Source organism: Lathyrus oleraceus, chromosome 2 (assembly GCF_024323335.1).
Source record: "Lathyrus oleraceus cultivar Zhongwan6 chromosome 2, CAAS_Psat_ZW6_1.0, whole genome shotgun sequence".
Classification (NCBI taxonomy): Eukaryota; Viridiplantae; Streptophyta; class Magnoliopsida; order Fabales; family Fabaceae; genus Lathyrus; species Lathyrus oleraceus.
The window spans coordinates 301,982,389-301,994,451 of NC_066580.1; the positions used below are offsets into that span (position 1 = coordinate 301,982,389).

At 35.4% G+C, this 12,063-nt stretch overlaps 1 long non-coding RNA gene across 2 annotated transcripts; it reads right to left on the reverse strand.

The window, feature by feature from the left end:
* Window positions 1-5,986: 5,986 nt before the first annotated feature.
* LOC127121359 (uncharacterized) lies at window positions 5,987-7,190 on the reverse strand. 2 transcript variants are annotated; one of them, XR_007803424.1, is made up of 2 exons: window positions 6,793-7,190; window positions 5,987-6,282 (listed from the first exon to the last, which is right to left on the reverse strand). It is a non-coding gene; the product is annotated as an uncharacterized LOC127121359 (long non-coding RNA). The 2 variants fall into 2 exon arrangements; XR_007803423.1 differs by having other exon boundaries at window positions 6,788-7,190.
* Window positions 7,191-12,063: the final 4,873 nt, after the last annotated feature.

Genomic DNA, 12,063 nt, shown 5'->3' on the forward strand with positions numbered 1-12,063 from the left:
TACATTCTGGTCGCGGTTGACTATGTGTCAAAATGGGTGGAAGCAGTAGCACTACCCACGAATGATGCGAAAGTGGTGATCAATTTCCTCAAGAATTGCATCTTCGTGCGGTTTGGGGTACCAAGAGCACTAATTAGTGACGAAGATACCCACTTCCTGAACAAGATGATGGAGAACCTGCTAAGGAAATACAATGTAAAACATAGAATCGCCACACCATACCACCCCCAGACTAGTGGACAGGTTGAGGTGTCAAATCGGCAGATCAAGCAAATCCTAGAAAAGACAGTTTGCGCCTCACGAAAAGATTGGTCGATCAACCTAGAGGATGCACTCTGGGCATACCGAACAACATTCAAAACCCCCATAGGTATGTCGCCATACCAACTGGTCTATGATAAAGCTTGTCATCTTCCACTCGAACTAGAGCACTGGGCATTCTGGGCTACCAAATTTCTCAACTATGATCTGTCCAAATCATGTAAATCTCGGATCCTTCAATTACAAGAGCTGGAAGAATTCATAAATTGAGCATATGAGAATGTCAAGATATACAAAGAACAAACCAAAACATGGCACGACAGGCGCATTCAGAAGAAAGAACTTCAGGAAGGACAACTGGTCTTATTATTTAATTTAAGGTTGAAGTTATTCCCTGGGAAACTAAAGTCAAGATGGTCGGGACCCTTTATGATACAAAAAGTATTTCGGCATGGAGCCGTTGAACTAAGAAATCCAGCAAACGGAGACACGTTCAAAGTGAATGGGCAGAGAGTCAAACCGTACCTACAAGACCAGGAGGGTGGTCTGATAGACAAAATTCGTCTCACCTAAAAAGATGGAGAGCCGTCGAGCCATGCGACGTTAAACACAGCGCTTCGTGGGAGGCAACCCATGCATTTTTAATTCTAATCAGTTACGTATGTTTGTAGGTTTACACAGGAGCTCTACAAGGAGGGAAACATCACTTCAACAAATGTTTAAAATTCATGAAAAAGGATAAATAACGTGACCAGAGGTACTGGAGGATGAACGGGAGAAAAATCTAAAAAATGGCCATAAGGCGATAATATGAAATAACAATGGCCTGACAAGGGCCGTGTCAGGAACACTAAAGGATTGAGAATTTTTTTGATAAATAGTAGCCTAACACGGGAGGCCGTGTCAACTGACACGGCCCGTGTCAAGAACACTGAAGGAAAAAGGAAAACATGGTGATGGACAGTAGCCTGACACGGGCGGCCGTGTCAACTGACACGCCTGTGTCAGGCAGACAGGATTTTTGAAAAAAAAATCAAATTTCAAATTTTCAAGTGGGTCCCACCTATTTATTCCACCTTAACCACATTTTATCCCAATTACCTTATCATTATCTGATTTTTTCTTTCCACTACCACCATTCTCTCTCATAATTATCATCATTATCACTCTCTTTCTCTCTAAACCTCACAAACTCCATTACAACCCAAACCTCAAAGTTTCCATAACCGCCACTTCCACTACCCTATTGCCAAAACACCCTTCACAATTATTACTCCACTCGTCATCCCCGTTCTAACCATGGTTTCGGAATTTTATAACTCCCTATTTCAAATAATTTCTATTTTTACAGGTCCAAAATGCCCCCGAGGAGAATTCTCACCGGAAAGCAATAGCTTGCTGAGATGTCGAGGTCACGGAAGCGACCGAGCCGGAATCCAAATCCATACAACATCCTATTTGGCAATTTGGAACAAGAAAAGCGGTATCAAATCCACCGGAAACGGAAACTCACACCTACCAGGTACATGTGTGAGCATACTCTGAACGCTTTAGGGCTCAAAGTTGAGGTATACCGAATGTCCCACGTGTTAGGAATGTTGGAGTTCATGAGCCTGTGAGCGCCGACATATGAGCTTATCACGCTCGAATTCCTCAACACGTTGGAATTCCAACTCGAAAAGAGATGGATCGACACTACGAGGTATTACTTCGGGACTTTATGTTTCTGCCTGTTTAATAACTATTGTGAATTGTCGGTAGAGGAATTGGCAGAGATACTCTGACTCCCACTGTACGGACCATGAGCGGTCCCAAATGGGTTCTCACCTAAGGATTTCTGGATTGCCATCACCGGGAGGACGGATTACTCCTCCAAAGGTGCTAAGGCCTCCGGCATCCATAATCCATGTTTCTGGTATGCTCAGAAAGGTTTGGCCTACACCCTGTTTGGAAGAGGCGATAGCACAGGGGTAGCCACTCAGAGAGATTTATTTTTTATGTACTCGATGGCACAAAACAAAGCCATCAATGTAGCTACCTTTACAGCTGACTATCTGGGCAGAGTTGGTCGAGCAGACTCCGGAGGCATCTCCGTAGGTGACATGACCATCCAAATTGCTAAACATTTCGGGTATCAGGCTGTTTTACTCGAAGACACGCCAGTTGCAGGTAAAACCAAAATTGACATGTCAGTTTTGATTTAACAAGGTATGATTGTTGTTTCCCCCTCTTACTATTTTGTGCTTATACATAAACAATTTATTATAGCTCTTCCGGATCCAAACAAAGTTAGTATTACTGATTGTGCCAACTGGTGGATGTAAGCATTGATCCCGACACGGAGGAAGGCCACGACACTAACCATTTTGCTGTAGTGGAGCAGTTTGTAGGTGACCAGGTGGATGCCACAGAGGCAGAAGAAGAGGAACCTCAAAATCCTCAGGAATAGTTTGTACCCCCACATCAGGAGCCTACCTAGCAGGAGGAAGGATCCTCTTCCTGGTCCACTGACCAATGGACCGAGGTACAAAATGAATTGGGTGACTTAAGGACGAAGCAACAACGGTAAGGCATCGAGCAAGCCCGACATGGGGCAATGTTGGATGAGATGAGAAGCATGTTGCGACAATTGATGCTGCATTTTCCACACCCACCTCCTCAATAGAGTACTGTGAGTGTTCTCCTTCGCTCTTGTTCGCAAACATTGAGGCCAATGTTTAGTTCAAGTGTGGGGGAGATTTTATGTTTTTTTATTGGTATTTTCAGTATGGTTATTTTCAGTATTTTATTATTTTACTTTATTGCATTCTAGATTTGGTTTTTCTGTTTGAAGGTACATTATGTTGCGAGTGTTTCAAATCTGTGGTGATATTGTGGAAATAGTAGTGATCACGACTGGGAGTGGATGAAAGGATCACGCTACTTACCACTGCTTATTGTGAAGGATCTCCCCAGGAAGTTGACACTGCTGAAAAAGAAAGATCGGACGCAACGTAAACAGCTTAACCAACATAAGTGTCCTGTACATTCCGAAGTAAGGAAGAAGTCGCACCAGGCTAAAGAGTACTGTGGATACTGGCAAAGCTTAACCGAATAGGGTGAGTCATAAAAAGCCAAACACATTGATCATCATGAGCGATATTCAGGTTTGTCTTTATCACTCTAAATTTGCGTAGACTGTCTAGGAGTGTCACTACATGATTACACACACTGAGGCACGTTGTTTGAAATTAACCCCGAGCCATTCTAGCCATCCCAAATCATTTTATCCCTTGTAAACCCCATTTGAGCCTGTATGCATTTGTTTGTTTAAACCCCATAAATGTACCCCTTGGTCAAAACACTTCCTTACCCTGTTCAAAGTCATGTTAATATTATTAAATTGTGTTGAAAAGTTATGTTTGGGGTAAAAAACTCCAAGAGTTCCAAAAGCCCAAGAAAGTGGGAAAACAAAGAAAAAAGTGAAGTCAAAAATCAACGAGAGAAAAAGAAAAAAAATATATAAATAAAATCGAAGATTCAAAAGAAGCACGAGCCAAAGAAGGGAAATTGGTTGAAAAATAGAAAAAAAAAACCGAGCGAAAAACAAAAGAAAAACAAACCAACACAGTAGGTAACCGATTACCCAGACCAAAAACTGATTTTTTGGCCATTTTGGGACTGTGTAACCAATTACCCTAATTAGGGTAACCGATTACACTTGTGCAGACAGCAGAAATGGCCCTGTTTTTTACGCAGAGGACCCTTTGGTTCACCCATTCAACCCCTTTGCTTCCCCTATAAATAGAGCACTATCCCCACTCATTTTTCAAGCTTGAAAGCCACAAAACCTCTGTCCAAATCACATTCAAGCTCCCTCTTTTCAACCTAAACCCTAACTTACCCAAACCCTATTTTCTTCTTTGAACCACCATGTAAAAAATCCACAATCTCCACACAACAAACAACAGTAGCAAACTTCTAACCTTCACTTACATAATCATTCACCACCACCATATAAACATACACCTTCCTTCTCTTCCATTTTTCTACCACAACAACCATAACCACCCTCTTCCAAGCTTTTTGCTTCATTCTCAAACCCAAACACAACAACAACCTAGTTTTGACACCACAATCTTGGTAATATTTTGGACTCAAACTCCTTGATATTTTTGGTTTTATTTTGTGTTTGAAAATGGATTTTTACTCTTGGGTTGTATTTTGAGAGAGTTTTGAGTCAACTTTAAAACAAGTGGGTTTTGTTGGCTTGTTGTTATCATTTATGTGGTTGATGAGATCTATTAGATCATGACTATGGTTTTTTTAGAGTTGATAAAACCTTCAATGTTTCAAACCTATTAATGATTGATCAATAGATCCTTCATGATACTTTGAGGCATTGATAGGTTGCCTCTATTTCAACCATGTTCGGGTCATTTGATACATAGATGAAACCATTCTCTTTATATTAACTTGTTATTCTATTTGCTTATTGTTATTCCACTAACCACTAACCATTAACTACTAACTTCTAACATTTATATTATTGCACTTTACTTCCTTGCAATTTATTTTATTGTTTACTAACCACACACTTAGGGTTGCATAACTTTCTTTGTTACAAATCTATTTTTAATTGATTTTTCAATCATCTTCAATACTTTGCATCAATGATAAGCTATCCCTTAATGTGTCATTTACATTCACTAACCATTATCATTGTGATATTGTCATTCTTTATCTTGTGATTTACTTTTATGTCATTACCTTGTAATTTACATTCAAGTACTCATTATCATCATCATTGTACAAACTCATCATGCATGTTTATTTACTTGTTATTTATTTTATTGTCATCATACATTAAAAATAACAAAAACATGATAAAATGATAAAGACCAAAAATATTCACTCCACTCTTAATCAACTTGGACTTAGAGGATTTCATCTTAGGACCTTTGCTTGGAGTCCTTTTCATCATTCTTTGTGATACTTGTCATACCCCAATTTTGTCCGGTCCTTGGTAACATCAAGTCTTTAATGATACTTTCATCTGTTAAGATCCTTAAGAAAATATCTACTGCATTTGTTTTTACTAAAGCATGGGATGGTATATGCATTTTTGGTTAACAAGGCCCATTTTGGTTTATCCATGAGATTTCTTTGTTTCAAAAGGCCCATTCATATAGACATGTCCATGATTAATGTTGCAAAGTGTGGTTTGAATCTTTTTACGACACTGATCCAAAAGTCCATTTGATTATCAGTAAGTATTAAGAGACATGATTATTTTTATGATCACTTGTCATTAAACCCATTTGCACATTTCAAACAAATACCAAATCTCTAAATCGTTCATAAAAAAAACCTTAAACTAAACTTGCATCTTTTCTAAGTATGACTATGTTTGGTTTATATCAAGATACCACATATATGAGTATTGGATTGGTTTTTAGGATCAAAGTTTGAAATTGCAACATTTTTTGTGGCATGTTTTATTCTAGATCTTTTGGCACATTTTATTTTGGTTAATATTAATGTGTTAAAGTTAACCAAGTTGAAAATCCATTAAATTACATTTTTTGGCCCAACCCATTTTTAGTTTGAGATATAGTTTAAAGTTTTCTTTTCATTAATACAATTAAATTGTTAAGACAAAATTTAAAATTTAAAAAAAAAAGACTAATTGCACAAATAATATTCCAAATAATACTCCAAACAATATTCCAAATAATAGCCCAAATACACTTTAATAATTCAATTCTTTCCAAGTCTAACAAGTTACAATGGCTATTAGATTTAATCCAATAAGTTACAGATAAGTCCAAATACACATTTTGTCTTAAAAAAAAACTAAACAAAATAATTACATTTTGACTAAGTGGAATTTGCTGCAAAACAGGTTCCTAATTCTAATGACCAAGACCAAAATCAATGGACTGGTTAAACCCTCCTTTGGACCTAGGCGCGAAAACATGTTGTCTTGAAGCTTGGAGCAGCCACTTTTCCATTCCATCAAAGTCACTTCATTCCTGTAACCTGTAGAGAAGAAAAAATAGCTTAAATAAAAAGCACTTTTTAGAAGCGCTTAAGAAACTGAAAAAACAACAGAATAAACTACTTGGCTCAAAGCTTTATACAGTAGGTTAACATGAATACTCAAAAAGGCATTGCAACATTAGCTTAAAACAAAACAAATTAACAGAGATTAAATCCCACATAATCTGGGATGGGACAAATTGAAAAACAGGTAGGAGTTTTTAAGACTTAAGATTTTCTTCATAAAGAGAGGATGAGAAGTTAACAGTAAGAAAAAAACCCCACACGAACACAATAGCAAACACGAACACAACAGCAAACACAGCAAGAACAACAACAATACAGTAAAGAGATTTTTCTATAAAAAAACCTAAAGAATACAACAACAACAACAGCGAACGACAACATCAAGAACAACACAACAATTCTTCAAAAAAACCCTAAACAAAAACGCAGAGCAACGTTTCAAAGAACACACACTTCGAAAAACACAGAGCAATCGTACATTACCGAGGGTAAAGAAGAGGAGCGGACGATGCGAGCGTGAATCCTCTCGTTATCGGATTCGAAGCCTCCGATCTAAAACTTGGTACTTCTCGCCCATCGATTTCGGTAGAGCGGCGTATCCGTAGGTGAGCACATCTTCATCGTTTTCGCTCTGATTTTATTACGTTTGCATAGAAAGCTGTTTAGGTTTGTCTTGTTTAGGGAGGAATTAGGAATCTGGCCAGGGATTAGGAATAAAGAGGTCGAGACGGTGATAGTAGGGTGAGCGCGAGTAGGGTGAGGACTTTGTCGCCGCCGGCGATAAGCCCCGATGCGGCGGAGGCTTTAGGGGTTTCGATCGGCCATGGGAGAGGGAGAGAGCGACGATGATGTTGTTTTGCTGGGACGTTGATTTGGGATTTTCTTTCCCGTTGATGTGGCTTAAGGGATACTTTGGGCCTTAAGCTCAATCTCCCTTATTCACTCATTATTTGGACCATACACCCCACTTCATTATCCATACCCCCCATACGATTGGTTGGTTCTTTTTAGGCCCATACTGATTATTTTAGAATTTTTAATTTAACTTAGAATGATTTTAGAATTTAATCTTTGAAAATATTTTAGAATTTAGTTAGATTTCTTTTTTTTAGAAATAATTGTAGATTAATTAGAATTATAAGGTGATTTAGAATTATTTTAGAATTTTTAATTTAATTTAGAATGATTTTAGAATTTAATCTTTGAAAATATTTTAGAATTTAATTAGATTTCTTTTTTTAGAAATAATTGTAGATTAATTAGAATTATAAGGTGATTTAGAATTATTTTAGAATTTTTAATTTGATTTAGAATGATTTTAGAATTTAATCTATGAAAATATTTTAAAATTTAATTAGATTTCTTTTTTTAGAAATAATTGTAGATTAATTAGAATTATAAGGTGATTTAGAATTATTTTAGAATTTTTAATTTAATTTAGAATGATTTTAGAATTTAATCTTTGAAAATATTTTAGAATTTAATTAGATTTCTTTTTTTAGAAATAATTGTAGATTAATTAGAATTATAAGGTGATTTAGAATTATTTTAGAATTTTTAATTTAATTTAGAATGATTTTAGAATTTAATCTTTGAAAATATTTTAGAATTTAATTAGATTTCATTTTTTAGAAATAATTGTAGATTAATTAGAAATATAAGGTTATTTAGAATTATTTTAGAATTTTTAATTTAGAATGATTTTAGAATTTAATCTTTGAAAATATTTTAGAATTTAATTAGATTTCTTTTTTTAGAAATAATTGTAGATTAATTAGAATTATAAGGTGATTTAGAATTATTTTAGAATTTTTAATTTAATTTAGAATGATTTTAGAATTTAATCTTTGAAAATATTTTAGAATTTAATTAGATTTCTTTTTTTAGAAAAAATTGTAGATTAATTAGAATTATAAGGTGATTTAGAATTGTTTTAGAATTTTAATGTAATTTAGAATGATTTTAGAATTTAATCTTTATTAATATTTTCAAATTAATATTTTGGATAATAGTTTAGAATTGAGATTTTCGATTGTTTAATATTGTTTTGAGTTTTAATTTAATGATACTTTTGTTAATTGTTTAAACTTTAGTTATTTGTTTTAGATTTAATATTTTATTGCAATTCTCTTGTTATTTCATGTTGATTTCAATTAACACCTAACACTTAACGATTAACTCTAATTTTTTAATTTCCGCAATTAACCTCTAACTCTTTTAATTTCTGCTTCTAACATTTATTTATTTATTGTATATTTACTTTACTTCGCTTTATGCTATATCATTGTACATTATTCATCTCATCTTAAAATGAACCTAAAAATGATTAAAAAAAATACAAAAAGATTATAATTCCCATACCATCAATTCAAACCAATTTTTTAAAAACAAATAAAACCTCTCGATTCAAAGTAGAGCCCATTTTCAAAACACCTCTGTAAGTCGATCGCTTGTAAAAGCATCACCATCAACCTCACATGGCTTACTCTTGGGCCTTCTTACAATGAGACCTATTCGATTTTAGTTAATCGATTAGATGGACTATTCACTAAATAAATTCAATTCATTCACAAGAATGCAAATTTTAAAACCTTGATCCGACATCGAAAGTTAAATTAAAATACTTAATCACATTTAAAACAACACTTCGTTTGAAAATGAAAAGGGGGATGGTTTTGAGTTTTCAACTCCTCTCCTCGATTATTTGAATACGAGTTCTCTTACTCGGTTAGTCAAATGGTCATCATTTCTAATCCATTTAAGCACAAACAAATCAAATCCTTTTATAACAAGAAACCAAAAGGAAGATAACTTTGAGTCTTCAATTTTTCTCCTCGACTATTTGAATACAATTTCTCTTACTTGGTTAGTCAAAAAATTGTCGTTCCTATACCAACTTCCAAACTCCGATTAAATCGAAATATTTTCACAATAAGCTAAATGAAAAAGGAGTTGACTTTGAGTTTTCAATTTCACTCCTCAACTGTTTGAATATGAGTTCTCTTACTCGGTCAGTCGAACAATTGTCATTTTTTACCAACTCATACTTAATCAAAACATTTTCACAATAAGCTAAATGAAAATGGAGTTGACTTTGAGTTTTCAATTTCATTCCTCAATTGTTTGAATACGAGTTCTCTTACTCGGTCAGTCGAACAATTGTCATTTTTCACCAACTTATACCGTAAGTCAAATCATTCTCAATCAAAACGATACGAAAATAGAGATGGTCTTGAGTCTTCAAAATGCTTGGATATGAATTGTCTTACTCAGCCATTCAAGTACTTGTCGTCTGTTCTAAAATACATCAACCATACACAACCTTATTTTCATAAATATTCAGACGAAACAGAAAGTGGTCTAGAGTCTTCTATTCCCTTTCCCGATTATTAGGATACGAGTTGTCTTACTCGGTTATCCGAGTATTCGTCATCCGTTTAAAATACCTTAACCATCATTCAAATCCTTTCCATAATTAAGGATGAAAAAGAAAGTGGTCTAGAGTCTTCTACTCCCTTTCCCGACTGTTGGGATACGAGTTATCTTACTCGACTATCCGAGTAATCGTCATCCAACCAAAACATCTCAACACAACCAGTCAAACAAAATATCCAACATATTAATCCAACTTGTCGCCCCCGTGTGACCATGTTCGCAGTTGATTTTGGCGAACAACCTCTGGTTTTCCAAAACTCGTCGAATTGGGTTACTTGCAGGATCAACCATACAAATCCTAGGACATGTGCAAATTTAAACAACTTTGTAACTCTTTAGAACGACCTTTGTATCCTTTATTTGGTTCACTAAGTCTTTCATGTCGAAAGATATTGACTAAAAATGCTTAAATAAAAGTAAACTTAACAAGACTAAGATAAATGGCGAAAAATAAATGGCGAAGCATAAGTTGTCGAAAAAAAATGCAAAGGATAAATGACTTGTAAATGTAAAGGAAAATTTGGTAAAGAACTTTGAAATTTATAAGATAAAACTTTAAAGAAATGGTGTTTGTTCACACGTACATGTTCCAGATATGACTCTTTTCTCTCACACAGGTACTTTGAGTATTTTGCAGGAATTTTGTACAAGTTTTTACACCCCTATTCTGATAACAACTATCCTATTTATATAAAAACAAAATAACTGTCACTTACGAACAAATCTTAAAAACTATGACACTTGGCTCTCTGCATGACTTCCTTTCGCCAGATGCTTCCACGCGTCTTCTGCCAAACATTATAACTCTTTTGAATTTGAATTTCCGCTTTTCGTCGAAACGATGTGTCTCCTCAGACTCGTCGAATTGTCGAAGTATCATAACATCATCCATACTTGTCAAAGACGTCTTTTCATCTGCAGACATCTTCTTCTTGTCGAAATGTTGAACCACCAATCTGTCAAAGTGTCGAAAACACTTATCAACTAAATTGTTAATTGCATGGCTTCATTTGTCGAAAAGATTCATCACCATTTTTCGAAAGCACTATCCTGTTTATTAATTTCATGGCGTCAAAAATACATGTATACAAATTTCCCCCCAGCAAAGATGTTTCGACTACTCTGGAGAAACAATCATTTATTGTCAACCAATATTTTGATGCCATGTCATTTAATTCCAATATTTCCAAGCTTTATAATCTCAAGTTCCCAAACATATTCATCATTACCCTTTTTCAGAAACGTCATGTCTAGCCCATGTTTAGACCTAACTCCCATCATTTCCTAAACCTAACATCATGGCCTTTTTCAACTTCCACATCTCCATCATCACCCTTGTGATTCAGCCACGTGTCCCACGACTACCATCAAAAACTCAAACATTTTTTATCATCTTCCCTTATAAATACTCATCACCCATTTTTCTATGAACTTTTTACGCTTCAAACTTCCTTCTTCATACCCATTTTTAAACTTTCAACTCTCCTGAGAAAAATTTCTTTGTTCTTCTCAACAATGGCTCCTCCAGAATCTTCTAGCAGCAAACACTCCAAAAAGACCCAAGATTCAACTCTTCATCCTGCACACGAGTTGAAAGGACCAATGACTATTGGAAACCAACAATACGTTCCTAAACCTCCCAATGAGAGAGAGAAGGAATGTATCTACAAATCCCAGGTATTAATCCCTGTTCTTGTTTCTGGTGTTTGCCATGCTATGTTAGGTCCACTCCCCAATCCAGATATTAAACCAGATCGTTTGACAGAATTTTTTCCTACCTATTTCCATACCAAACCCATAGGTGCTGGAGTAAAACCTCAACCTCAAGAGAAAACTGTAGAACAAATTGACCCACAAAGTTCGACTGATGATGGAGAGTTGAATTTAACTTATTTGAATTATGCTAGGATCTTTAGAACTTGTCCATGGTCGAATAACCCTTCAGACTATTTATCCTGGCTAGATAAGGTTGAAAAGATTAAAGGAGATTTCTGGAAGAAAATAGGTATTTTCGACCTCATTCAGTTGTCGAGAGTAGGACCCAATATTTGCCCCAATATGCTTTTAGCTTCCCTCTATTTTTGGGACAGTACCTATAACACTTTTCACCTTCCTTGTGGGATGGTTACACCCACTCTCTTCGACGCAGCAGCCATCGTTGGCCTTCATCCCAACGGGATAGATTTCGACCCTACTAACCTAAACGAAGATACCATCGCTTTCGACACTAGCTTTGCTCCATACTCTTAATTTATGTCTTATTATCATGACAAGGGTACCACAAAAGTCTCGGATGTCGAACACATAGCCTTTTTGACT